The following is a 27,599-nucleotide window of genomic DNA, read 5'->3' as shown; positions in this document are numbered from 1 at the left end:
GAGGGCTACCTTTCAGTGGGAACGAAAATTGTATCAAACCGGACACCTGAGTGTGGTCACAAGCATGTTAAAATCCAGAAGACTGAAATCATTCCACGCCACCTGGAGACACCCGAGTTTTTTCTGACTTCTCGGCATTTTGCTTGTTATTTCAGCTTACAGCTCGTTACAAGTTAAGGCATTCAGAGGACTCGGAATGAGCCCAGAATTCCATGGACACCCATCAAGTTCTCCCAGGCTCTCCATTTGGACCGGTACCATGTCTTAGTCTTATTTTCCTGACAGCTTGCCCACTTTGAGGTTCTTGTCCCCTACGAACCACAAAGCTCCCTCCACAATACAAAGCGCAAACGCACTACACAGACAGCAAGAGGCCAGAAGCATGTCCTTAGGCTTCTTAACTAGTCCCTTCTTCTCTCTGTACCTGGGGACCATCGAGAGAATAGCCCACCAATCCTCAACTGTGTGACTGGACGTGAAGAGCTCTTTTTCTCACAGGTTTAAAAACAAAATAGACTCTCAAGCCAGATTTAAATGATACTACATTCATCCTAGCATTCCTCGGTCACATAAAATAAAATCACTGTAAAGGCATTTAATGCCACTGATGTATACACTCAGAGATGGTTAAACTGGTAAACTGTGTGGTATGTATGTTACCACAATAACAATTAAAAACAGAAATTTTAAAAACGAAACAAAAACAAATAGTTGTCCAGATGACACCCAGACCACAGTGTAGACGGCATGTCTGATTCCTATGTTCTTGGCATCTGCCAGAGACCACGTCTAATTTTCCTCCATGACAACAGAAAATGTCCCCTCTACTGCACGTTTCGGTCTCCCTGGCCACTTGGTGCTATCTGTGAACAGGGCTATAATTTAAATATGTTGTTAAAAGACAGGGTTATCTAGACTATTCCCAGCACGGTCCCGGTGTTTTGCACTAAGGTGCAGACAAACAGAATTCCATTTCAATATTATGGTAATAACCAGTCGTGCCTTCCAACTCCTGGCCAGGCTCAGAGCACCCGTTCTTTGTGGAGTCGTCAACCATTCCCATGACATGGGAAATCGCAGGTGTTATTTTCAAAAGTAATCAAATTCTTTAATGAGGATTTTGTTTCTCTACTAACAGGTACTTTAGGAGTAGGTGTATTTTTACTTTTTTTTTAATGAAACATTGCTTATAAATTTCACACCTTTCCAATGCGCGGCACGGGTTAGTTTGGGGGATGGTTTGTTTGGGTCTGGGATGTAACACAGTATTGGCAACTGGAGAAAGATGAGGGGACTCAGAGGGAAGGAGGGCACTGCTGAGCTGAGTCTTACTAAGACCAACAAGGTGTGTTGTGGGGAGACAGGGAGAGCGAGATCTCTTCACAGGGAGAATGTGGGTGCCCCCTGACCAGGTTGGGGGGACAGAGTCCCAGAGAGCAGTTTCCAGTCTCTGGGCCTCGCGTGGGGAGGTGCTGGCTCGGGGAGTGAATGGCCATCAGCTGTGATTGATGGCCATCAGCTGTAACGGGTTAGCCAATTGGCTACTGACGTAACCGTGGGGCTGCGTTGGTTGGTTGTTTGGCAGGCAGAGAAGTGAACGGCGGACCACAGATCATGTGGCTACGACTACGTGTGTCTCGCCCGGCCACCAGAGAGAATATAGTGGTATGACTCCCCTATCTATGGCTCCGTGGGTGTTCCTTTATGGCCTAGCCATATCCTGCGTTCTTCTGTGGAGACCTGAGACCCCGCAGGCCGCCCCGCATGACACAGGTACATGGAGCCACGCAGCCACAGGCTGGGGAGAGTGTTCCAGGCTGACAGTAGCTTAAAGGGAAATGCGGTACCACCGGAGGACACCAAGCAAGGGTGCCCATAGTGGTTTGCAGAGCACCCCCCAAAATACGTGCCCAAGTCCTAACTCCTGGCACCTCAGAATGGGGCCCTATTTGAAGTAAGGGCTTTTGCAGATGTAATGAAAGAAAGGATCCTGAGATCATCCCAGACTTAGGGTGGGCCCTACATCGAACAACTGGTGTCTTACAGGAGGAAGGAAAGGGAAATTTCAGACAGAGACCAAAAACCCCATGTGAAGACGGCGGCAGAGACTGGACAGGTAAGTCTACAAACAAAAGATGGCTGGCAGCCACCACGGAGGGACATGGGACGGATTTTCCCCAGAACCACCCGAGGGACCAATCCTGCCTACACCTTGATCCCAAAACTTGTGGCTTCCAGAACTGTGAGAGAATACATTTCTGCTATTATCACCCCTCTACTTTGTGATTATTTGTTACAGCATCCCTCGGAAACTAATACAGTCATGGGATCAGATTTGCATTGGTGGAGGCGTTACCTGGAAAAGAAAGGCAGCTGGGCCGGGGATGGCAGGGAACCAGGGTGTGCATGCAGACAAGATTCATCATTGCCAAGTTAAGAAATGAACTTTCCAGCTAATGACCTCCATCAGACAAGGTCATGTGCTAAGGGTGTGCAGGGAGAGAGCCATGATGGTGTGACGCAGCTGGGGCCAGAGGGTGGCACATTGCTGAAGGGGCACTGGCAGAACTGCTTGCTCTCATGAGGGCCCCGCGGGGGTGGAAGAGCCTTCTTGGCAGTGACGTGCGCTCACTCCATTGTGCAATTTTCTTCCAGCAGCCATAGGCCGCTTGGATGTGGACTGAGGACGGCAGACGGCTACACCGTTTCAAGACCAGGCTTCCCCAAGGGGCAGGACAGAACGTTTCGGCTTGTTTCCAATCGCAGCTCTGTTGGACTGACCGACTTCAATAAATTCACTACTGTAAACATTGGGTACAAAACAATAGTCCCTAAAGGATAAATGTATTGGGGGGCAGTCATATGCTGCAGCGTGCTACAGCAGAGAGGAATACCACTGAACGTGGAATCCGAGATGCAAGATACACACACACACACACCCCACGACACGTGCAGTATGATTCCATGAATACAAAACTCATTCTGTTTAAGGGAGCATGTGTGGAGCGACAGTGCAGAGAAAAGCAAGGAGATCATTACCCCAACAGTGCAAACTGTGGTAACTGCCAGTGGGGAAAGAAGGATGGTGATTATGGGGGCATCCTAAGCAGACGGAAACATTCCCCTTCCTGACTTGGGTGGTTACTGGTTGTTCCTTTTCTGTCATTCTTTAAAATGCGTTTACCTTGAATGCACTTGGATGGCCATAGGTCATATGTCTTAATACAAGGTAAAAGGAAAGGAGGTAATTCTCTGTGACTCGGTAGCATTCAATTTTCATTTTAATTCTGTACTAGAGGTTAGTATTTGAATACGTCGGGAATTTTTTTTTTTTCAGTGGCAAGCATTAGCAACCCAAATCAAATTTGGCTAAGACGGAAAAAAAAAAGGAGGGGGAACACATTGGTACCTATAACTGAGTTAGTTGTTCACGTGTCGCCTTCAGGCTTGCCTAGATGCAGGTGCTAAAATGCTACTGCACGGGGTCTGTCTCTCTCACTCCTTGGCTCTGTGTTTCTCAATATATCAGTGCTGGTCTTCAGTCTCAAGAACTGATAAAAATGGATTTTATCATCACTAGGTTCAGAGGCTACCACCAGCTTAGCAACGCCAGGAAGCAAACAAACCAACCAACCTCTTGGTCAGTAATTCTAGCAAAAGCCCACCTCGCTCTATCCCTGGGGCATCATGGTTCACACACTCTTCCCTGACCACTCCCTGTAGCCAAGGGATAGAGTCACTGTGTTAGCCAGGCCTGGTCCCTGGGGTGTCCCCTGGCACGCCCTCTGGAGCCCTGTATCACAGGACCTGAGAGTGACAGCCAGGTGGTCCCTAAAGAAAACTTAACTTGTTTTAACAGAAAGACAGGGGTGAACACAAGGACAAATAAAACCCACCAATGTCCACTACAAATGTTTCCTTTGGTGCTATCACCAAGTAGTAATTTCATTTCCTGTATGTCAAACACCTCCCTTCCTTTCTAGTCCTCTCCCAAATAAAGACCAAAGGCAAACAAAACATACAAAAAAAAAAAAAAAGAAAAAAAAACCCACTGAAGAATTTAAAAGGAACCGAAAGTACTGAAAGAATGAGTAAATGATTCCGTCTTCCTCAATCTTTGGCTTCTCATGAATTACCTACTGGAAGTTTGGACCAAAGCTTTGCACCAGCCCACTTACATAATTTCTAGCCACTTTCAGATAATAGACTCCCGCGGGCATGGGTCAGAATGGAATGTGATAGGACAATGAAGAGGGCCAGCCAGACCCAACTCCCTCAGCTTTCGCCCAGTGACCAGCCTCAGCGGACGAGCAGGACAGAGTACGGTCCTTAAACCGAGTAAGGGGGAAGATCACGAACGCCTTGGGAGTGTCCAAAACACAAATGGATTTCCCACTCAGGGAAAAGGACCAACGCTGCCTGCCGCTGACCAAGCCAGCCAATGGCTCCAGTACCATTCAAGATGAGCAAGAATATCTCCATAATTACGTCTCTGGATCACTGACTCCTCTAGGCTCTGCCGACACAGCAAGGCTGGACTTCCAGGCTCATCTGTGCAACTGAAAAATCATCCTGAGGTCCCCCACTCTTTCCAGCCACATTCCACTGGAATCAAACATTAACAAAGGCTGCTGAAACCAAAGCTCCAACAGACTTTGTAGCCTCAGGACATCTCCTTCCTGGGAATGAGGACAGGAAATCCACAGTATGAAACCAGCCACAGCCTGGAAATGTCTCCCCAAGTGACGGAGAAGGAGAAAAGTCTGTTTCTTTTTTAATAATTACCAGTAACTGTTTCACAATAGGTTTTGTGGCTTCTGTCACATACGATCAATGAAAATTAAATTAACATCTTGGAAACCCACTTGATGATTCCTTAAACATACCTCAGGCTCCCTCCTAGGCGCCAAAGCTATGGTAAGCCCTGGGGACGCAAACATGACTAAGACGCAACTGCTAAAAAGAGATTACTCAGGAGTAATTTATCCCTAGCAGCAGGTTCAGATGACCCCCTCAGGCTGTGGGGAAAATGGAATATAGAAGTAACCTCTTTCTAAAGCCTCTCATCTCCCAGAAAAGAATTAAAACTGCAGCTGAGTGAACCACCATCCTTGTAACACCCACCATGAGGTCCCTCCCCTCCCCCACTCCCTTCTCCCTCCAGGTCTGGGTGCAGAAGAGAAGCCAGCTAGTTCCCCACCCTCTCCCCCTTTGCAGCTGATTTGTATCACCCCGCCACCCCCCCCCCCAAAAAAAAATTCCTATGTTGAAATCCTAACTTCCAGTCTCTAGGAAAGTGACTGTTTTTGGAAACGGGGCCTCTATAGAAGTGATTACATTAATATGAAGTCATTAAGGGTGGGCCCTGGTCCAATAGGACTGTGTCCTCCTAAGGAGAGGAGATGAGGACACAGACACACACAGAGGGACGGCCACGTGAGGACACGGGGAGAAGAGGGCCGTGTGCAGGGCAAGGAGAGCGACTTCAGGAGGAACCAATGCTGCCCACCGTGCCCTCGGCCTTCCAGCCTCTAGCATTGGGACAAACAAAATCCCTGTTGTATAGGCCACCCTGTCTGTGTGCAGCTTCAATAAGGCAGCCGGCCCTGGGACACGAACACAAACCCAAACCAGCACTCCCTGTCAGAACGCTGAGACCCTTACAAAACTGCGCCGGTGTTCAGGATGCCCCCCTCCCTTTTTCTTAAACTCCCCAATTTTGAAAGCCCCAGTTAAAATGCATGGGACATCTCACTCTTTACACTGAAATGGTACATGTTACTAAAACCTGGACGTGAGTAGAACCCCCCATCCCGCAAACTTACAGGAGGTACCCAGACCCCCTCTTCACCTTCATTCCCTCTCCCAACCACAGACAAGTCCCCACACCCTTTGAAGACACTGCATACATGGGCTCCTCCTCCAAGGGGGGGGGGGTGGCTCTGACTGAATCTGGCTTCACGTGAGAGTAACAGATTGTGAACTATCCACTTGCCAAGTTTTCCCCCATGCCAGACCATTTTTAAATTACATGTGCACAGCATGGCATTCAAAGGACTGAAATATCTCCCAAGGGAGAGAAACAGGGTAGAAAATAACCCATCAAGCTCACATAACATGGGCCAGCGCAGCTGATGCAGCTTGGGGTGGGTTTCCTTTTCCGGTGTTTGTTTGGGGAAGGGGTTTTTCTGGTTGCTTTTGTTGTCTTTTGCTCTGGGGCTGAAGGAAAGGGACAGGGCACAGAAGGGAACCTACTCAACAGGCCGCTATTTAGGAAAGTTACTTCTAGACTGGGGGGGGGGGGGGGAGCTGGGGGGCTGCTCGGTTCCAAGTCTTAGGGTCTGGAAGGTGAGCAAGCTTTGGGGGTCCCCGTGCAATGAGCCTGCAGGACACTAGGCTGCGGGGACGCCCAGCCTGCACCTCAGACCCCACCCCCTCCCGATCGGTGGACAAGTGGTTAAAAAAAAAAAGATGTTTTTTTAAGCCGTACTTCCTGTTATGTTCGAGGAAGGCTTGGGCCGTTTTATTATTAAGCAATTTTCTTTCTAAGTTAACCAAAAGAAAAACGGGGGAAAAAAAAGGCCACGTTTCCACCAGGCTAAGATCTGCCTGACTCCAGCATCCTTGTTTTAAATCGCGTATTTTCGTAAGCCCTTAATTAAGCCTTCCAAGTGCTGGCCTATGTTTAATTTGCATTCCGACACAGAAAATCTAATGTGTTTTAACATTGTCTGCTTCAGCTGAAAAGGAAACTGTAAATTTATACAGTCTGGTTTTAAAAAAAAAAAAATTGGCAATTGCATCTTAATGAGTCTCTGGAATGAGGCTGGGCGGGGCCCCAACCCTCCCGGTCCAGAGCCTCCCCTCCCCCCTCCGTTCCCTCCCCCTCCTGCTCCCATCCCCCTCCCCCATCCGCTCCCTCCCCCTCCTGCTCCCATCCCCCTCCCCCTCCTCCGCTCCCTCCCCCTTCTGCTCCCTTCCCCCTTCTCCCCTGCTTTCCACCCCCTCCCCCCTCCGCTCCCTTCTCCTCCTGCTCCCATCCCCCTCCCCCTCCTCCGCTCCCGCCCCCTCCTGCTCCCACCCCCCTCCTCCCCTGCTTTCCACCCCCTCCTCCACTCCCTCCCTCTCCTGCTCCCATCTCCCTCCCCCCTCCTCCCCTGCTTTCCACCCCCTCCCCTCCTGCTCCCACCCCCCTCCCCCCTCCTCCCCTGCTTTCCACCCCTCCCACTCCTCCCCTGCTTTCCACCCCCTCCCCCCTCCGCTCTCTCTCCCTTCGGCTCCCTTCCCCCCTCTCCCCTGCTTTCCACCCCTCCTCCTCCGCACCCTTCCCCTCCCCCGCCCTCTCCGCCTTCCCGCCGCAGCCACAGGCTCCCTCCCCGCACTCCTCCACTCCCCCAAGGGCCCGGCTCCCCCAAACCCTCTCGACCGGGGTGGGGGTGAGGTTTGGAAAGGTCACGTGGCCCCGTGGCCTCCAGGGCTGGGGAGGGGCGGCGGCCTAACCTGTTCTTTGTTAAGAGGTCAGCGCCAGCGCCCAGTACCTCTGGGAGGCAGTTACCGACGACCTTCGAAGAGCTGCGCACTCGCAGCGCCCGTCCCCTCCCCCCAGCCCGCTCGGCCGGCTCCACGTGCGGTGCTCCCGGAACACTGCTCCAGCTCACCGGTTCCTCCCGGGCCCTGCGGGTGCTGCGGTTCTGAGGGCGCAGAGCCACCGGAACGGGACGGCGGGGGGTGGTGCTGCGAGGCAGCCGGCAAGGCCCGGGGATAGATGGAGGTGGGGGGCAAGGGTGAAGGGGGCGCTCCTGGGGAGAGGAAAGGCCTGGGAGCTGGAGCCCAGGGGCTCGGAGCGGGAAAGCCACACTCTCTCGGGCTCTCCGTCCTGTCGCTGGTGGCGGCAGGGTTTCTCTGAACCCAGGCCTGTCCCGCCCGGTAGCAAACCCCAGGAGGGCCTGCTGTGCGCAGCTGAATATCCGATGATGCCGCGTGAAGCAGGCCTCGGGTATTGTGTAACCATTGCCAGAGGATTGCAGAGCTAGCAGACACGCTGGGGGTCCCTTCCTAAGCCACCTGATGACATCTCTGTCCCTTTCCTGTGGCTTTGCCACTCCGATGGGAAGGAACGTTTATTCTTCCTAATGTACAGCCAAGCACCGCCAGTGTCCCCGCCAGGAAAGCACAACTTCCCAGAGAAGACCAGTTCATGTCATGACCTGCCTGTCGTTTTTTTTTCTCTGTGCAGAACATTTTTCCATCCCCAAATGGGAGGTGAACAGTAAAACTGGCCTCACACTGTATATAAATAGCTTAGCATTCTGATTTTGTTACCTAGTCTTAAAAATATTTTTCTGAGTCACTACATAGTTTTCACAGGCATATTTTTAATGATGGCCTAAAATTCCACTGGATGGAATTTCACATGCCAGAATGTTTTTAACCATTCGCCTATTGTGGCACATTCCTCGTGTTTAACCCTTAAGAAATAGATCCTGAATTATTCCACCCTGTGGAGTGACATAAGTAACCTTGTTCATCTCAACCCTCACTGCAAGACATGAATACACTTTTCACTCACTATGGATAAGTGTGTTGGCTTTTCTTGTTTTGGATTGTTTGAAGCTTTCCAGTGGTAAAGCTAGAAAACACTGACCAAGTTTCCAAGCATCGCAAATATCTGAATGTTCCCGTCTTCGAAGAAGCCTGGGATGAGAAACAGTCTCCCAAAGCATGGCCTGTCACGGATATCCGGCAAAGCATAACGGCCTATAGTGGGGAGTGGAATTTTCTCTTCTGTTATATCCTCTGCTAAATATTTAGTGTTTGTACGCATCTGCACATTTAGCAGGCTGGTGGATAGCACTTATTACATATAAATTCAGTGGCTTTAATTTAAGGGCACAAATCTCCATGTGGCAGGACAGGATGGAGATCTCTTGGTAAAAGCAATTGCCACCTGTTGATGATGACCTTCATGGGCCCAGGTGATTGCCACCTGTTCACGATAACCTTCAGAGCCCAGGTGATGGATCAGCCTCTGTGATTCCCCCTTTTTGTGCCTGTCACAAGCAAAGCATTTCCCCCAGTTACTCCTTCCCACACTCCAGTATTGAATGTGAAAAGAAGTAATGAAAGCATATACCATGCCTTTCAGAAAGGGTCACCTTCAACTCCTCCCTTTGTAGCTAAGGACAACTACTTCCAGGGTCATTCTTATATCTCTTCAGCAGGTTTTTTGTTGATGTTAATCAACAACTTCAGTGTTAAATTTTATTGATCGCATCTATCTACCCAAGAGAAAAGAAACATTCGTCCACTCAGACTCCTATACGAATGTTCGAATGTTCGCAGCAGCCTGTTTCCCAAGAGCCCAAAAGTGAAAATAACCCAAATGTCCATCAACAGACACACAAAACCTGGTCCATCATACAATGGCATGTAAAAGGAAGGAAATATTGCTACATGCTACAATGTGGTTGAACCCCAGAGACATGCTGACATACAAAAGGCTACATAGTACATGATTCCAATTCTATGAAATGTCCGGGGGGGGGGGGGGGGGGGGGGCGGGGGGAAGTAACCAAGAGAGACAAGAAGTAACTTAGTGGTTGTCTCAGGGAGGAGCGCCTGGGGAATGGGCACCTCGATTTTTTCCGGGGTGAGGGAGATTTTCTAAAATTAGCTTGTAGTCATGATTGCACAACTTGAAATATGCTAAGAAACAGCACCAATGAATTGTACACTGGCAGTGGGTGAACTTGATGGTATGTAAATTCCAGCTCAATAAAACTGTTTTGTACTGCAATAGTGTAACAATTTTTGTGGGACCTGTTTCCAAGCGAAAAGGGGCCCTAACACAGGACAATTAAAGACCAGAAGCTTTCAAAGTAGGTCACCCTAAAACTAGCACACGCCACAATCCATCTGTGTCAAACACTGGCTTTTTCTTTGAGACGTTTCTCTGCTTTCTGCTCCTACAGGGTCTAAGCCCCCGTCCCTTTCTGTATGGACTTGGGTCAGTCTTTCTACTCTTTTCTGCCTCCCTTCATTCTGCCGGACCATCCTTCTGATGGTGTGTTTCACCGCCTTTCCCACACACCCCATGAAAGGATCCGCAGATCCATCTCACTGGCGATGTGAGGTTAACCCCCGATTCCTCGGGCTACAATCCCTGCTTTCCTTCTACTCAGCTCCCTAATGAGCTCAGCACTTTGGTCTTTCCTTCCCTCCAGATAAACCACCACCCACAGGCGGAGGCACATTTTCCATGGAAACCTGGGACCCCCCGCCCCCACGCACTCACATTTGGCCCAATCCAAACACTCTTGAAAGCATTCTGACCCTTGCCGTGTGTGACAAACTCTGTCATTTCCTTGTTTATCCATTTTCATTTCATGTTTTCAATGCGGGTCACCACCTACTCCACTGAATTCACAACCAACTAATTATTTGAGCAACCTTCCGTCCATCCCTCCTTCCTAGTTTGAAAAATACAGGTCTACAGGGCATGTGAGGCAAAGTCTGGAGATATTTTGGTTGTCACAAACAGGGTAGGGTGGTGCTCCTGGCATCGAGTGGGTGGGGACCTGGCATTAGTGTCCTACAGGGTATGGGGTGGCCCCCGTCACAGAGAATGGTCCAGCCCAAATTAGGGTGAGGAAACGCTGACCTCAACTTAAGAAAAGTTTTCAGTATCCTCACCCACTCCAGAAGTCTCGTAGTTAACACTTAAATAAGGAAGGAGAACCGTCCGTCATAGATAAAAGTGACCTTGTTCCTGCCTCTTCTTCCCACTGCCCTAATAGCTTCATTATTCTTATTAATCCAGCACAGATAACGTAGGTCCCCAGGCTGCATGAACGCAGCTGCCAACCATGTTGTCAATATTTAGCTGGGGGCTGATTTGCACTCACCGTGGAACTGCACAGGCACTGGTCACTTAACTCTGTAGACCATGGGTGTCCACACTGCGGCCCGCAATCCATTTTTAATTGGCCCGCAGCAAATTCCAAAAATATACTTAGTTTACTTAAATAAACCAGGTGAGGCAATACATACTTCACCTCGAGTGAGTGGCCCGGCTGTTTGTGTATTTTACCGCATATGGCCCTTGGTAAAAAACGTTGAAAAACGTTTGCACACCCTGCTGTAGAGAGTATTTATTGTCTCCCTATGACCCCCCCACTCAGTCCCCCTAATTCTAATTTGAATTAGAATTCAGCCACGGGGACCTCCCATGGCTGGTCCCCAGGGGAGTGTGAATCCTTCAAAGTTGGGCCTGAGGTGCCTTCCTGTGGGTTTGGGTGAACACTCTTCGGATAGGAAGGCCAAGTCCCCTGCGTCAGCTTTCACTGGAGTCCTCCCGCCCAGGCCTGGCTCCACCCCCACCCCCACACCCCACCCCCACCGCATCCGCTGCTCCCCCCCCCCACTGCTAGCCTTGTCTCCAGTGAGTGGCCCCACATTGGTCCCACTTCCTACCTTTGGCCACTCCGCCCACACCATGCACCTACCTCCTCCTGTCCTACCTTCTGTGCCTTTGGGAAGGGCCCCCTCACTGGCCCGCTCTAACACTCCTTTCTCACGGGAGAACCCAGAAGCCTGTGTGATGAATCTCCCAGGCCTCGGTTGCCTTCCTTTCCGAATTGGACCCCACACCAGGTCACACGTCCCCTGGGACTCCCGCTTGGCTCCAGGTTGGAATCACTCCAGGACCTTTGGAAACTCCTATGGCCAGGGCCCCACCTCCAGAGACCTGGATTTCCCGGCACACGGATCAAACGATAACTAGCTGCCCACTCAACTCATTGTTTTAGGAACAGAATGAACGTGTCACGCACTTTTGCTTTTCTCAATGGCCAAAATTTTCCTTTTTTTTTTTAACCTTTGTTAGTATCTACACAATGACAACATTCACTGTACTTTTTAAAAAATTAGTTTCATTTTTCTTTGTGGTTTCTGCCATATATTTCTTGACTGATTTGTAAAACAGCCCAAAAGAACTAAGGAGCTGTAACTTATGTTGTGGCCAAAAAAAACCCCATACACTCCACAAAATCAGGTTGTCCTTTACCCGAAATGTAATTAAATCACTTGGCAGCATCTGGAAGGGTCTAAGCCACAGGTGTCCAAACTGCGGCCCGCGGGCCAACTGCGGCCCGCCATCCATCTTTAATTGGCCTGCAGCAAATTCCAAAAATATACTTAGTTTACTTAAATAAACCAGGTGAGGCAATGTGTACTTCACCTCGAGTGAGTGGCCCGGCTGTTTGTATACTTTACTGCATATGGCCCTTGGTGAACAACGTTGAAAAAAGTTTGGACACCCCTGGTCTAAGCGGTACACATTGCAAAAGGGAAAGCATGATAGGAGAGAGCTGTCACCGGAATTGTCACTTCCTGTCCCGTGTTTCTTGGCACAGGAACCTTGAACCTCTTGCGTCTGTCCAGCTAAGTGGATCAGAACTCCAGGGGTGACATCCTGGGAATCTGCCTTCTTAACAAACACCCCAGGTGGCCGAATGCCCCTCCACACTGAGAAGCAATCTAACACCAGCCCACCTGTCGCTCTGCAATTGTCACCAACACCTGCTCCTTCCAGAAGCAGTATGAACCCCTCAGTGTAAGCGAGGGCCTGGGTGCCCCGCCCCTGGCCCTAAGCTCACTTCTCCAGCCACCTGGGTCTGAGGTGCACACTGGGGAGTTAATGACACCCCTCCTCTACCTTCTCCACTCACCTGAGCCAGACATTGAAAAATTCCAACGTCCTAAGGCAGTGTGGAGGTTCCTCAAAAAATTACAAATAGAATTACCATATGACCCAGCAATCCCTCTCCTGGGTATCTACCCAAAGAATTTGAAATCATTTATACATAAAGACACGTGTGCTCCAATGTTCATTGCAGCTTTGTTTACGGTGGCCGAGACATGGAAACAACCAAAATGTCCTTTGATAGATGAATGGATAAAGAAGTTGTGGTATATATACACAATGGAATACTATCCATCGGTAAGAAAAGATGAAATAGGACCATTTGTGACAACATGGATGGATCCTGAGATTATAATGCTAAGCTAAATAAGTCAGACAGAAAAAGCAGAGAACCCTATGATTTCACTGATATGTGGTATATGGACCAAAAACAACAGAAGAACAAGACAAACAAATGAGAAACAAAAACTCACAGACACAGGCAATAATTTAGTGGTTACCAGAGGGTAAGGGGAGTGGGGGGAGGGAGATGAGGGTAAGGGGGATCAAATATATGGTGATGGAAGGAGAACTGACTCTGGGTGGTGAACACACAATGGGATTTATAGACGCTGTAATACAGAATTGTACACCTGAAATCTATGTAATTTTACTAACAATTGTCACCCCAATAAATTAAATAAAGAAAGAAAGAAAGAAAAAAGAAAAGAAGAATACCAACGTCCTTTTGGGTTCTGTGTTGACGCTCTCTGGAAATCCCAGCAGAAACTGGAAATACCTCATGCTCTCAGCAAACACATCCTGTCTTTTCTTAGGAGTTTTTTTTTCTTTTAACTTGAAAAAATCCTCCACATGTAAAATGTTTCTGTTATACCCTTAAGACAGAAATTTGCTAATTTGGTCATTTTTTTCTTAAACAGAATTCTTCCACCGTAGGGACAGATATCTTTCTGGGGGGGGGGGGTGGAGGTGGAGGTTAAGTTGCATTACATAGTGAGGGCATTTGGTTCCACTTCTGTGTGTCACGTCATTGTCCTGTCACTTCTGTTATATGAAGCCATGCACGTATAATAACAACTCGTTAGCTCCAGGAGACTCAAGAAAAGGGACTGGGGGTTCCTTTATCAGCCCATTTTTTTGAGGAAGGGTCCCATCTGCCAAAACTTCGCCTGTCTTCCCTGACATTTAAATGTTGCTACAGGTTATGTGTTGGTTTCAGTAGTTAAACTATAAATCCATTTTGAAGGGCAAGAAGGCAAGGAGTCCTGAGTGCAAAAGCGATATGTTTAGAGCCAAAGGGAAGAAAAGAAAAAGGTGGCACCGATGACTGCTTCGAAGCTTTCGCCGATTCTGCAAGAGGGTGACGATGGATGGTTGATAACCTGGGAAGTGTCTCAGAGAAATGCCCAGGAAGTGAAACGCACAGCATGCTAACAGTCCAGGGTTTTCACTGTGTAATGTCCCACTGCCTTCAGCGTCCTCAGAGCCACGTGACTTAACAGGAATGCCCCAGCCACCTCTGTCCCATCATCCAGCAAAGACTGCCTTGCAGGTCTCACGGGACAAAGCTGTCTTGGCAACAACAAGTGGGGGGAGGAGCAAGGAAAAACCTTGGCTCTTCCCCAGAGTCTCAGTGTTGTTGGTCTTTCTTTTTCTCTTCCCTGTCCCCCTGGCTCCTTGTTCTCCATTGTTATTTTGAGTCAGCAAAGAGGGAATGCCCAGGGTTTCGGAAGCAGCCCTCGTGATAAGGCGAATAAGCCCAAGGCAATAACCCGTCTGTTCTTTCTGTGAAGAAATCTTTGCTTGATTTGAGGATGCACCATTCGAAGGGAAAGACCCCTTGGAGAGGCTCTGGATAAGAAAGACACGCAGAGGACACCAAGTGAAGGTCCGGCGGAGCGGCTTTCTTTGGCTTGCTTTGGCAGCATGGCCCCCAGGTTCTCCAGCAAACTCTTGGGCGTGCATTAGCTCATGTCCCTGTGTATAGAGTCACTTCTCAGAAGGATCTGGAGATGCATGGGAGGGAGCAGCAGTCAGCCAAGGACGGCGGCCAAAACCAGACAACTTCCAAGGCTGCAGAGCAATTGCAAGACCAACGGAAAAGCACTGGAGTGACACCAATTACCTCATCCATGCCACACAGTGGGCTGTTCTCGGTTACAAAACATGCATGCCTGTTGGGAACGATACAAGTACAAACCTCTATGCTCCCCTAGATTAATATTGTGTCTGCATGTCCAGCCTGTGGCCTCTCGTAGCCTGGGCCCCTACAAACAGTTATTGGGGTCTGAGAAATGGTGCCTGTCAAGCTGCCCTCAGCTCCACAGGCTCCAGGAACCCAGGTGAAAGGACCTAGTTCACAGGTAGTGACAACAAAATCAAGCCAAGTGAAGAATAATTCTCCTTCTCTTGACTTCCTCAAAAGCACAAGGTGTATGCTCAAGCAAAGAGCAAACGCTGGCAAACCCGGTGTCTGTGATGACACGACGATTCCGAATACACTGAGTACCTTTGAACTAACGACATTATTCACCTAGATTTTCACATTGCACGGCAAAGGGCTATGCTAGGGATTAGGGAGGGGGCACAGGGAGGGTACCACTGGGTAACTTTCTGGAGAAACCTGCAATCAGTGAGCCGCAGCACAAACAGCAAAGCATCCTCAGGGGCAAAGCACGAACCCCTCCCCTCAAGGTTACAAAAACTGGTGTCCCCAGGCCACAGACCTTGGGGCTCAGGAATCCCTTTGCATCTGGCATCTGGCAGGGACCAAGGGTCCCGCAGAGCCTGGGGGCACAAACTCAGGACAAAGGGACTCCCTTCAAATTTCATCCCATGCATGCACACTCATCCCAGCGTGTGCACACTCCGCTGAGCCCCGTCTGGAGTTACGGCTCAGTGGATGAGAGAGACAGGTGGAGAGGAGACAGGTAAGGACAGAAGAAAAGACTGGCAGGTAAAGAGTGACATTTCTGGGGTGAGGAACATTCCAGGTGAGAAGGTGATGGAAAGTGTCGCTTCCTAGCAGTAGAAAAAAGGAAGATGCCATCCATCGTATAAAATGCCACCATTTGAGGGACACTAAAGGGACATATGTACAAATCAGGGTAAGCCAGGTTCTCAACTGCACCACCAGTGACATGTGGGGCTATGAATTCTCTACTGGTGGGCGGGGGGGGGGGCGTGAGGGGCTATCTTGTGCATAGTAGGAAGTTTAGCAGCGTCACTGGCTAGACGCCTGCCTGCCTATCCAAAAAGCATGAATTTTGTTGTAAGTCATCACGAGGAAAAGAATAAAAGCTCAATGTACACCACCCATACACGTGGGCATAAACACTTTCACGGGCGTATGTGAAATTGCTTGTGTTACCAAGACCAGAGTTTTGTCTGTGGAAGGGATTAAAGGTGCGCCTCAGACTGAGGTCAGTGGCGCAGGCTTTCACTAACTCAGTCGTACCTGCCGTTTTCAATCAATCTCGACGCTTCCGACGCTTCCGTAGGTAACAGGCGGTCATCACCCCCACGGTAATGGGGACCACAACGTGTCTCCAGGAAAACGTATTATGGAAACAGCTCACATTGATTTGATTGTAATTCATGATTACAGCAATTCCATCAGAGCTTCCTCATTTCTGCTTTGAAAGGTTCTTGCTATAATGTACACTCTCATCGGGATTGTTAACATATTTGGCTTAAGGTTCATAAACAAACAGACTAGTGAGGTTCTCATTAAAAGGGCACAATTCTGAATGAGTGAAAATCCCCCACCAGAACTTTCACACCCGCTGTCTCTTTCTTCCCTTTTGGCCTGCAGAATGCAAATCCTAGGAGATTGCAGAGTTGTTTGGCATGTGTTGTTTTGTTTGCTTTTGCCATTATTTCCTGATGATCAGAGGCCCTCTTTCCCCCTGCCCCCCCCCAGTATTTCCAATTAAATTGCTAACTTCCAAGGAGAAATGCATTGCCTTTTATTGTCACAAGCAAAGGCTAACAACTTTAATTGCTCCACCAAAGAGACTACTGAAATTGCCAACCTCAAAACATATTTTTTAAAATATTTTTTAAATCAAGGATTTTTTTTTTCTTTGCCTGTTTTTAAATCTCTGAAAACACTGCTGTTTTGGAGTCATTACTAAATCATTTTCAGGTGACTACTCCGGTCTGCTCACTAGATGAAAATGTGAGATCCTTTAGAAGATTCGTATCAGTCGACGTTTTCTGCATAACAAAAGCCCCCAATGCTTAATGACTGAAATAACCACCATTTATTTAGCTCCTGATTCTGTGGGTCAAAAGTTTGACGAGGGCTTGGCTGAGTGGATCTGCTGGTCCTGGCTGGGCTCAGTCATGTACCTGTAGGTAGCTGCCAGGTAAGCTGCACATTGACAGCTTCTACGATATGGCTCTTCTCTGCTGCACATAGTCTACTACCCTCGAGCACTGGGCAGAGAGAGTTGCAAGAGAGAAGAGAGGCATAAGGCCTCCTGACATCTAGACCTGCAGCTGACACAGTGTCCCCGTTGTGCCATTCTACCCGCCGAAGCAAGTCACAAGGCCAGACCAGATTCAAAGGGAGGGAAAATAAATGTCACCTACTGACGGGGGGAGTTGGAAAGTCACATGGCAAAGGGGTGTGCACGCAGTTACGAGTGAGAAAGGTCATGGTCAGCCTTGCAGCAGTAGTTAGGTCTATTTCCCAAATCACATCCTCCCCTATGGTGGATTTAGAAAGTTCAAGCCTATAAAGATGAAGGAGGCCAGAAGAGGTGAAAACAAGACATTTCCGTTGGATTCTGATTTGACACAAGCCTTCATAGCTGAATGTACCATGTTGTGAAGCTATGAAAAGTTTGCCTACATATCTGTCCTCAAAACATACCCTTGAACGTCAGATTGCTAGGTTACTCGCAAAGCTACCTGTTTTGTTGCTCGAGAAGATAAGAACCCGTCTCCACCGCAGTGAAAATCACCCATAATCAGTACAGATGGTGGTGCTATGGCAATGAAAAACAAGGTTTACATAGCTAAGGCTCATTGATGGGGAACAAAACAACTTCATTATTTTTGAAGTCCATTCAAAACGCAAAGAGGGAGGGAGGTAAGCCAACCTATTTAAATGGAAAAAGAAAAAGAAGCCATAGAAGAGAAACATGAATTTCTAGGTCATGAGGAGGAGCCGTTAACCAATACTAAAAATCGGCAGCATCTTCCCCAGTGAAAACCAAGCTTCTGCCACAATTAAAAATGGCCCACGGCTCAGAGCTTGTTTCCACCTTCTTTCACCCCCACGTACTTCACAAGACCAGGGACCCACTATTCACACAGGCAATGATTTTCTAAAACACACCACGGGGGGCGGGAGAAGCACCACCAAATCACTTCCTCACCAGGTGGAGCGCATTTTCAAGACATAAAAATATCCCTTCCCTCAGCCCCAGTATCTTTGGTGTTAAAATAATAAGAAATGCTTTTGGAGGTGGTGGGGATAGGTCTACATTACTAGACACAGCTGGGAGGCATAGCCCATTGAGTGGACTGAGAATGTCTGAAGGAAAGTCAAATACAACATAGAAATTACATCACGGATCTTGAACCTGTCGATACGTTTCTTTTAATTAATCTAATACAGTAGTACCTTGGTTTTCGAACGTCTCCGTTGACGAACACTTTGGTTTACGAACGCCGTAAACCCAGAAGTAAATGCTTCAGTTTTCGAACATGCCTCGGAAGCTAAACATGTCACACAGCTTCCCCTGAGTGCAAGATCCTGAGGCCTTGCTGTCGGCTGTTTTCGAACGTTTCAGAACTCGAACGGTCCTCCCGAACAGATAACGTTCAAAAACCGAGGTAGCACTCTAATTTATTGAGCATTTTGGTATGAAAGAAGGCATTGGGCTGGTTGTGGGCGAAGTACAGAGATTGATAAAATGATCTCTTTCTCTCAAGATTATAATATATCAGGAAAGAGTAGCACTTACTAAGTAACAGTCCTCCAAGGTTGAAATAGAAACGGTCACTCCTCATTGTTCACAGATCCTGTATTTGTAAATGTGCTTACTCGCTAAAATTGATGTGTAACCCCAAAATCAATGCTTCTGGGGCTTTCACAGACATTCAGAGAGACACACACACACAGCAGTGAAAATTCCTGAGCCACTTGACATGCACGTTCCCAGCTGAGGTCAGACAAGGCCGGCTCCACCTTCTTGTTTCAGCTCTCAGACTATAGACGCGCATCTTTTTCACCATCTTCTGCCATGTTTCTGTGCTTCTGGGCTTTTTCTGTTGGTCATTGCACTGCTTAAATGACCTCCTAATGTTGAAGTCCTGTGGAGTGTCCCTAAGCGCCAGAGAGCTGAGCTGTGTCTTACGGAGAAACTACGTGCTTTAGATGAGCTTTGTTCCGGCCTGAGTTCAACATAAATGAAATCGACTGTGTATTACACAAGGCGTCTCTGAGTAGGAACACACAGAAGACGAGGTTATGTACGGATCGGTTGATGAGAAGGTTGCAACCAGGGGCTGGCAGGAAGCTAGCCCCGCGTTTCCCCTACGAGCAGTGGTTCAGGATTCGCTAACTCAGCGTTTACACTGACTTTATAGAATACCACTCCTGCGAATGAGGAGAACAGGCTGGATTTGGTAGATGAATGAAAGAGGGCACGTGTGTCACAGGAGGGGAGGTAGGTAAGGTGTTCTAAACATGCAGACACAAGGTCCGGTGGAATGAAACAGGACGAGTTCATTGGAGGAGGAAACGCAAGCTCCGTGGTACAGGGCTCAGGTAATCGCGGTTGGTTCTGCATGAACCGCAGGGAAGCACAGCAAGAGCAAAATCATAGCCCTGGAAAACCTTGGCACTTGTAATCCTCAAAGACACAAGTCCCAGGGTCAGCCTGTCTGAGTGTGAAGGGCAGTTCTACAACGCCGCGGTGGTGTGACCTCGGATTAAGACCTCAGTTTCCAGGGAAGTGGCTCCATCACAACACGCATCTCCTAAGGTTGCTGTGACATTAAAATCTATTACATTTCCATCAAGAGCCTTCGCCAAGAGACTCGCCTGCACGTGTAGTATGTCCAACGAGTCGTCCTTAGGATTTGTATGACAGGGTCAGTGGATATTTCCATTTGGCACGACCATAAAGTATATGAGGCAAGATTGTGGGAAGCAAAGCTGGAAAGACAGGTTGAAGTCAGGTCCCAAGGACCTAGGATTCTTGGTGAGGAAACTGAGATTTTCCACACCACAGCACTGGGGAGAAAATCTGGCGTTTTGAATGAAGGACAGACATACCTGGGCTAGGCTGTAGCCTGCAGCTGGACGTGAGAGGGAGAATGGATGGGAAGGGCCCCGTGTGGGGCCTGAGACAGCAGCGAGAACACGGCGGGGCAAAGGGGCAGGGGAGTTTCCAGGAGGAAATGGAACAGAACGCGTTCACGAGATCTGGGAGAAGGTCAACTCAAAAGAGTCAAAACTTACCGACAGGATACTCGCTGGTCATGTTCTGCTTCATCTAACGGGTTCTACAACGGCACTCTGTAAAAATTCAGGGAGCGATTGGCGTAGCACAGCTGCACTTTTCCTCGTGTGTTGAGTTTGATGAATTTGCTGAAAAGCGATCGAAAGGTTTCAGTCAGGAAGACGGGTTGGAGCATGGACCCATCAAAATAAACAAGATACAGAAGGGGCAGAGCTGGGTGGAGAAGATGTGGACTTCAGTTAGAGGCCTCGGGAATTTGCAAAGCTTCCGAATTCGGGGTGATTTTGATGGCAGGCTGATAGCCCCGTGCTACCTGCAGGCACCATCTAAAGCCTTCCATCTCAGAATCAGAAATCTGGAAGCAGCGCTATAATTCCTGTAGCTCTTACCTGGAGCACAAAAAAGGAAGGGAGGGAAAGAAGGGAAGACTGGTTTAGGTATTGGAATGAAGAGCTGGGCCTCAGAAACATACAGGCTCTTGTGCCCTTGAAAAATCACGCTCCGTTTTTCCCCTACAAAACAGGAAATGTACCACAGCCTGACTAAAATGTTAACACTAAAAAACGTTGCCACTCTCTTAGCTTTGCTTGAAACACCAATTGACCAATGGAGGGGAGGGGTGGTAAATAGATGCCCACAAAGAAACTTTTAAATATCTTCATTCTTTCATTAATCCAACTCATTTCACCTTGGGAAATAGGCTGGGGTAGGGGTGAGGGTGAAAACCAAAAAGGTGAAGCCCTGTTTCTCATATTAAACACAAGCCTCTTTGCTACGTTCAGGTGGAAACACGCGTAATCAAAGATGGCAGCTGGAGCTGGCGTCCTCCTCTTCAGTTAACCTGCGTGCGCTCATTACGCAGCAGGGGGTACAGAGGGCATTTATTTCAATAAAAACAATTAAGCATATACATTTTGTCTGCTCAGCCTTAATGACTCCCTGTTGACAGGGCTGCATGCGGGGTACTTCTTGAGTTTCAAAGCCAGATTATTAAACAGAAATGACTGTCAAGTTTTATCATTTGGGTAACTGCCAAACAGACCAAGGATAAAAGCACAAAACGCAGAAAAAGAAAAGAGACTGGATTACCTGAGGCACTTTTTTTTTCTCCTATTGGAAAAAGTACCTGTGAGTCCCCAGTGCTTATCTGCTGGCAGGCAGCTTCCAAAATGGAACACTCACCGTCATAGTGGGGGCGGGGGGACCATCAGATACGACCCTCTCTCGCTAAGGCCGGAAAACACTTCTAAACCACCTCTAGGCTATCAAGCCCAAGACGAAGGCTTAATTAGGAAAAATGGAGAAAGTAAGAGAAAAGCCTGTTTCCGACACTGCCCTCCCTAGAGCTGAAGGAATTTGTGCCTCCACCTAACTTCTTGCCAGACCGGTTGGGCATCTGTATTTGATTTTGACAATCTCACTAAAAGGGAGAAGATAGCATTTGCCCTAAACTCCAAACATATTTCAAGCACTGAGTACTGTCAAGGAGCCAGAAGAGACCCCCATCCCCATTATGTTTTCCGAAACCTGATTTCAAAAAGAAAGTAAACGATGAAGCATGGGGAAGTCTCTGGGACCCCACGGAAAACACAACTTCCACAGTGTGTCGTGGGCCATTGGATAGAGGCAGCCCTTAAAATTCAGTGCTAGCTTTGCCAGGCAACCGGGTTGCTGGCCCCTTGGCAAGGCATGGGCTTGAGTCAAAGGAAGATGAAATGGGGCCCAGCCTGCTGGCCCCTGTTCAGAAGGGAGGACAGACACAGTTTTCGATGTTGCAACAAACCAGACTCTAGGAGTCTTTGGATGCAGATCAAGGAAACCTGAAAATTCACTTGAGGCCCACAACCCGCTCCCCAAGGTTTAAAGGTGATTTAAAACCTAAAATTGTGCTTTTATCACACTAAAGGTAGAGCTGAATTAAAAAAAAAAAAAAACCAACCTAAACAAATAAGACAATGTAAATTTGGATAGTCCAAATTACCTATAACAAGAATTATTGTGGGAAGAAGGGGCAGCCAAAAGTCTCCTGTGATTTCTGTTTATCCTCCTGTGAACGGGGCACCCCCATGACAGCAGACTGGGGTCCGGTGAGTGTCGGAGGCTGTGAAACTGATGGACTGTGGAGCCCTGAACGGCCATTGGTTGCCAACTTGATTCATTGGCTGCACAGGTCATTGATCATTTGATTGGATGTTGACCCCAACATTTGGATCTGGTTTGCACAGGGCTCCTCGAGCTCAGTGCCCTTGACTTTGGGGACCAGATCATTCTTTATTGCCAGGACCCATCCTGTGCACCGTAGAATGTTTAGCAACATCCCTGGCCTCTACTCATTAGACAGTGGAACATACCCTGCTCCGTTGTGACAACCAGCAATGTCTCCAGACATTGCCGAGTGTCCCCGAAGGGGAAGTGGGCATAATATCACTCCCCAGTGAGAACTATTGGATTTAGAAATGGGGATGTGGCCCTTCCTATGCGGCTCTCATGTTCGGGCTCAACCAGCTCCCTCAAGGACCTTCTGCAACTGCCCCAGAGAAGAAGTCCTGACAGGTGCACCTCACAGCTGCCGTTTTTCTCCACCACTGGCTCTTGGATTCCGTCTCAATCCCAGCTGTGAGACCGACGTCTGAACCCCTTATGAAAATAACTGGACCTCCCACTCAGCTCTTTCCTCCAGGTCCACAGTGCTCCATACTGGGGTCTCCAAGAGGAGGAAATTCTCATTAAACCATCCAGGAACCTAAGAACCTCACCAACCACCCCCATATCTCCACCAGCCTGCGGTCACCTCCACACATAGTCACGGCAAGATCCACCCTCTCTTCCACTGATCCTGAGGCTCCCATAACAAAGAAGCCTGCATGCTGGAGAATGGGCCCGCCATATTGAATTTCTCATTCTGGATCAGCAGATGCCTAGACCAGCTCTCTTTATATTTCTTAAGGGATAAAGGATAAAGGGTTCGGTCTTATTATGAGAAGTCAGCAACCAATAAGTGCTTATTCAAAGGAGAAGCAAGGCCAGTGAGGACTGGTGGTCTGGGAAATCTCCCATGTTTGTTCACTCCGTCACCCACTGGATCAAGACTAGTCTGGCAGTTCACCGCCGTTTTGTACACTTAAAAGAGTGTCTGAAATAGAGCTGATAAGAAATACCGGGGGTGCCAAAAACACGTACACACATTTTAGGACATGTTACCACTTTGGTCAGCGTGGCTCAAGCAGTAGTTCGCCGTCATCAGAAGTGTCTGGACGCTGATGGGAACCACTTTGAGCACCTCTTGTCATTGCAGACGTCAGATGTGACTTGTATTCATCGTTTGTGATCGGTATATATTGAGTATTACAATTTTAACAGTTTTTTCCTTTCTTAAAATGTGTCTACATTTTTGTGGCACCCTTCTATATTTGCTGAACGAGTGAATTTACGTCTCAAAAGACATTAGGTCAGTGCATATGAATTACCATTTTTACAGCATTGTGGCTGTGGTAGGCAGACTTCTAAGACGGCTGGCCTCTGGCATTCCCACTGCCCTGGCAATCACACACCTCCTGTGAGTTATTCAGTCCCATCCGTACCTAGGTATTTCTGTGAAGGCATTTTGCGTGTGTACTTAAATCCCAAACCAATTGGTCTTCAGAAAGGGAGATTATCTTCCCTGAGTCTGAACTTATTTAGGTGCGAGCTTAAAGGTGACAGGGTTTTTCCTGGAAAGAGGTTGGAAGCATGAGAGCGAATCAGGGGAGGGATTTCAAGATGAAGGGGGTCACGGGGCAAGGAAGGCAGGTGGCTTCTGGGAGCTGGAAGCAACCTCCAGCTGACCGCCAGTGAGGAAACAGGGACCTCAGCTAAACGATGGCGAGGAACTGAATTCTGCCACAACCACAGGAGCCTGCAAAAGGGCCAGCCCCTCCGCTGAGAACCACAGCCCAAGAGCCCCCGCCAGGCCAAAGCTTTGACTGCAGCCTGCTGAGAGCTGAGCAGGGAAGGTAGCCACACCTCCCCCAGACTCTGACCTTAGAACTGGCAGCCAATAAATAGGCACGGCTGTAAGCCAGTGAGTTTGTGGTGATTTGGGATATGGCTATGGAAACTGGAACGGAGTTCAAAACAACACAGTAATTCAGTAAATGGGCCACAGCGTTGATTCTCGTATTCATAGGGGGAAAGTTGGTATGGTGAGTAGCCAAGTGTCTTGGAAACACGCTTGGCCTCACACGGAGGAGCCTGGTTATTCTGCGATGTAACGACACTCACCTCTCCCCTGGTGGCAGCAGTCTTTGTCCCAGCTTGCTGTCTGCCTGGAGCGTCTGTTGTGTTATTGATGGATAGAGGAGCACTGCAAGGAAAGGGACTGATGTAAGACGAAGAACCAGAGGGAGAAAGATAGGGGACGGGCAAAGCAAGGAGCCGTGAAGCACGCCACGCATGACAACAAACGGGGAAGAGGTCAGGCGTGTGGCGGACAGATTCTGAGGACACTGCCCTCTGCATGTGACTATCAGAAAAGAGAGAGAGAGGCGGAAAGAGGTTTGAACAAGTTCTGTCACACTGGGCTACGAAGGAAAACCCAGCTGGGGCATTTTCCCAATGGAACACAGAGCGAAGTTATTTTCATTGTTGTTATTATCTTTATTATTTCGGATGCCAGATTGATTGTTTTAAATGTGACTTCATGGCGGAATGGCATTTTATGTGGTCACTATGGCCCACCTTTCTATAGATTACACTAGCGTTCTCTGACTCGACTAAAGGGAGTTGACAACTGGTCATTTCCACACCTGGGTCTTCTGTCAGCTGTTCTGAGCTCCACCTGGAAGCCACTGGTCTGGAGAATTCCCTAAAGATTCTTAAACGCAGGTCTACATAACAAATGCCTGTCTCCTTTTGGAAGCTGCCTTGCCGTGGGTCCCACCTTCCCTGGCCACATAGCAGGGGGTGAGGAAATGGGTATCATAAGAAAGACGTAGAGATATCCTGCTTTTGTACACAGCTTTGCAGCTGAAACAACGACCTCAACAGAACCATTTGTGCCCTGGTTCTCCCAGCCCCTTTTCTTATGGCAGAGATTCTTGGCTGGTGCCATTCTGCTCCCCAGGGAACATTCGGCAGTGTCCTGGCACATTTGCCTGCCACACCTGGGAACAGAGGGGTGCTACTGGTACTGGGTGGCTAGAGAGGTTTGCTGCTCAGCACCCACATACACGGGACGGTCCCCCACAGCAAGAGTCCAGCCCCAATGTCACTGGTGCAGAGGGGGAGAAGCTCAGCTTCACAACCATCGCTGCCCGAGGAGGAGTGATGATCAATGAAAGACACCAAAGAGTCACCGTAAGTAAAAAGAACTCAGGAAGGGCTGGCCAGTGTCGGTACCCTCACCAAGTGGCTTCACGGTGAGATGCTTCTCTCGAGAACTCTCCTGGGCTGCACACACTTCGCTGGCCTGGTTTTGTATTTGGAGGATGAATATACGGCTGAACCTCTCTGAGAGGAGGGAAGACAGTCTTAGGCCCCGGGTTTGGGCACCCAAATGGACTCTGTGAGTTCTCCCTCTAGAAGGTTCTACAGGAAGAGGAAATGTCATCGGTGGGGGGTGACAGGGTTTGTGATTGTTTGAGATGCCATCCAAGACCCCTTTTTGTCTAAGTGGCTTCATAGATGGGTGGCACACAGGGCTTGGGGAGGGAAGGCAGAGTGCTACGTTGGTTTTCAGGAACCTTCCCTTCTCCACCTTCCCACCAGGTACCTGGTGGTGCCCTGATGAATGATAGCCTGAGGGTCTTCTCGGCTGAGCTGGTGAAACCATGTCCAGCTGAGTCTGCACACGCATGCATGTGATAGACGCACAGAGACACCCCAAGAGACCCAGGAAGACCCACACACAGAGACACGGCGTTGGAGAGACTCGCGGGCAGCCAGATGACGGCAGAGGTCTTTTTCCCGCCAGAGTTCGAAAACGACAGCCTGTGTAGTAATCAGGAGACACGGTCCCCTCTATCAGTCTGCGTCGCCTGGGCTTTCTCGTTACCTGCTTTCTTTATGAATGCATAAATCTTGAGTTTCTGCACAACAGGACTGATGCAAGTACATGTGGAGGCGTGTGAAGAATGGTTCCTTTTATCTTGTGTTTTCCTCCTGTCACAGCAGAAGTCACCAAGCAGCCCTTTGACCTGTCCCGGAAACGCCAAGGCTCCCGAGACACTCACCCACACCACGTTCATGTGGCCCAGGGCCCCAGCACAGCTCTTTCCTGGCAGGCTTCTGCACAGGCTAGCCATGTCAAACAGCCCTGCACGTCCAAAGCAGCCTCTGCTCTTTCCGAATGTTAGTTCAATGCCCACAATTCTACAATCATCCTATGACAGAAAAAAATGTATTTGTTGGGGTTTTACCATAGCCATTTACTGGCGATTTGAGCTCTCACATGCCCCCATTCTCTATTTTGTTTTTTTAATAGCAATGCATTTTAGCAGTTATTGAGTCTCTGCTATGCTCCAAAGTCTGTGTCTGGTGTTGGAGCTGGGGGGTGGACATAAAGTTGGATCCAACAGACAACCATGGACCCTTGAAGAGCTTTTATGTTGTTGTTTTTCTGTGCTCCGCTCCAGTGAAATCAATGAACTGTTTTATTGAACAAAGAGACCAAGGGACTACAAAGTAAAACCCATCTAGAGGATAAAAGTACACAAAGAGTATGGGCATTGAGAACATGAGCGAAGCAGAACAAGATGAAGCCAGGGGGACGTAACAGGAGCACGCAGAATTCATCCCAGAGACTCTGTGTTAGGACAGGTCCCTCTATTTAGCTCCAAGCTTCCCAGCAGCCAGTGGGAAGAGAGAAACATGCTCACCCATGTACCCACAATATAAAAACAAGCCGAGCAACTATATCGGAACAAACACTGCTACTCTCCCTGAAAGGACATTCTCTTCCTTGTTCTCATAACACCGACTCCCCGGTGGTGTGATGCTAACAGTAAGGTCGGAAGACACACAGGGATACAAAGTACCTATGAACACAAGCCAAAGGGTGCAGGGGTGAGCCGGCTATAAATAGACATGACAGGTCATAGAACACTTTGTATTGAAGGTGGGTAAGATATCCTAAGAGGCACAAAGAGTAACATTGCAACAGAGGGTACAGGTTGGGCAAAGGTAGGGAGTCAGAAGGCAACAAAATCTTTTGAAACAGACACGTTGCCCCATTGCCCCGGGTGGCTCGAGTTTAGGTCTCATGGAAGCAGGAAATGGAAGTTAAGTCAGAAAGGGCATCCCGGAGCCAGACTGTGCAATTTCCTGAAGCCAGGCTGAGGGGTCCAGACGTGATTGTGTATGTTGTGGTTTGCATTGAATGGGAGCATGAAAGGTTTCCCATAGCAACCGGGAAGCCTGAGGCTGATGTCCTGGAAAAA

General features: G+C 48.6%; 1 protein-coding gene across 2 annotated transcripts in view; it reads right to left on the bottom strand.

Annotated features, from left to right (window-relative positions):
- Positions 1 to 7,554, bottom strand: part of ANOS1 (anosmin 1) — a 518,012-nt gene extending 510,458 nt beyond the window's left edge. Inside the window, exon 1 of one of the 2 annotated variants that reach the window (XM_081042142.1) lies at positions 7,501 to 7,554. The gene's annotated coding sequence lies outside the window, so the exon portion shown is untranslated. The remainder of the gene's footprint in view (positions 1 to 7,500) is intronic. The other variant, XM_081042144.1, reaches the window with a different exon arrangement.
- Positions 7,555 to 27,599: the final 20,045 nt, after the last annotated feature.

Source organism: Rhinolophus hipposideros (genome assembly GCF_964194185.1).
Source record: "Rhinolophus hipposideros genome assembly, chromosome: X".
NCBI lineage: Eukaryota > Metazoa > Chordata > Mammalia > Chiroptera > Rhinolophidae > Rhinolophus > Rhinolophus hipposideros.
This window is presented reverse-complemented; position numbering and strand designations above follow the sequence as displayed.